Consider the following 1,869-nt stretch of genomic DNA (forward strand, 5'->3'; position numbering starts at 1 on the left):
CTGGAAGATAAAATTGTTGACAATCAGAAAACAGTTCAGTTGATTGAAGAAGCTATGACCATAGAATTGTCAAAAACAGAAAACGAAGAAAGAATTCAGACTGTACTTGACACATTCACACCAAGAATTGACCATTTTGTTGCAAAAATAGTGGAAAAGGTTTGAAACTACTTTATTGTACTGTATTTGAAAAACAAGTTAGTTTAGGTGAAAACTTTGTATCAAATCTACCGTTTGCAATAAAATCTTCAAAAAATTGTTTACAGGTTATTCAAAATTTCTTTTAAATTCTGATATGATACCAGTGATCTGTTTTATATAATGCCCTTTGATTGATTTTCCAGCAAACACAAATCTCTAAATTGATGAAGCAGAGCAAAATCACATTGGACGGAGCTTGTGTAACTGGTCTTGAAGAAGTGCTTCAATCATTAAACGTTGAAAGGCAAGCTTACCATAGTAGAAGCTTCATTGGAAATCATGTTCAGAAAATGCTAGAGGTAAATATTTGTGTTTCTCTGTAGTTGCTCTTTCTTGCATCTTGCTTCTAATGAGCCTAAAAACAATAAATTATATATTTTTTTATTTCAGGAGGAAAGCATCGTCAAACTGTGTCAATCCGTGCCAGATAACGTAGCAAAGAAGGGATTAGCTGACACATCTATTCACAGTTACGCAAAAGAAATTGCTGGAAAATTTAAAAAGCTTTTTGAATATTACGCAAACTGTCACAATATCATTGGTCAAGCAGAAGGAGTTGGTAATGATGTCATTGATGAATTACGTAAGTCATCGTTCTCATTTACATTGCGTATCAAACATTTTTGTACTTATGGCAACTTTCAAAATACCTTTTTATCAAAATACCTTTTTATCCTTTCATTCAGAAAAAATGATTTATTTCAGAGAGTAGACACAATTCTAAAATACTTTATTTTTGCTAAGAAAATGTGTTTCTTTTACTTCAGAAAGTCATATTATCAATTTGATGGATTATTATCGTGCTACTTGGAAAAAGGAGAGTATAACGCCAAAAATGCATCTACTTGAGGACCATGTTGTTCCGTTTTTGAGAAAATGGAATATGGCGTTTGGGATCTATGGGGAGCAGGGAATGGAAAGCCTTCACGCTGTATACAATGGGTTCAAAAAGAACTATGTTGGAATGCCAGTTGGAACAGAGAGACTTAAGGCAACACTGGACGAGCATTTTTTGCAAGTCTCTCCACACACTGCAGCAAGGAGACCAAAAGTAAAAACAAGAAAAAGGAAAAAGATGAGTCTTAAAGAAAAAAAGCGAAGAAAAAGAAGTAAAACACAATAGATTCATTAATACATAGACATTACACAAGAAAGTTTTTTAATTTATATTCAGGTTCCTAAGTTCCTTTGTAATACAGTGAAATTTAATCTTTAACAATATCGTATTTCCTCTTTTTATTTTAACGCCACCCTCTAATGAGCGCCGCACCTGAAATCTAAATTTTAAGAGCGGAGCCCTATAAAGAGCGCCGCACCTCTTGTTTGACAACATATCCCAATCAGATGTTGAAGATGCCTCACAGCCACACGAAAATTTTAGGAGCGCAGCAGCACTTAATACAGAGGAAATACGGTACTTCAAAATTGAAAAATATCAAACTGTTTGACAAATTTTCATAAACAATCAAGCAGTAATCTATCTAAATACCCAAGCTATCATACAGTAACAATGTTTATAACTTATTGCTATAAATATAATAATTAAATAGATTCGGCAAGCTTTAAACTATTTAAATAACAATATCCTTTAGAAATAGAAATTAGGGTAAGCATTTATTTTATTATTATTGATTCCCTTTATTCACTGAAATTATTCATTGTAACTTA

The sequence above is a fragment of the Clytia hemisphaerica genome, unplaced genomic scaffold (genome assembly GCF_902728285.1).
Source record: "Clytia hemisphaerica strain Z4C2 unplaced genomic scaffold, Clytia hemisphaerica genome assembly, whole genome shotgun sequence".
Lineage (NCBI taxonomy): Eukaryota > Metazoa > Cnidaria > Hydrozoa > Leptothecata > Clytiidae > Clytia > Clytia hemisphaerica.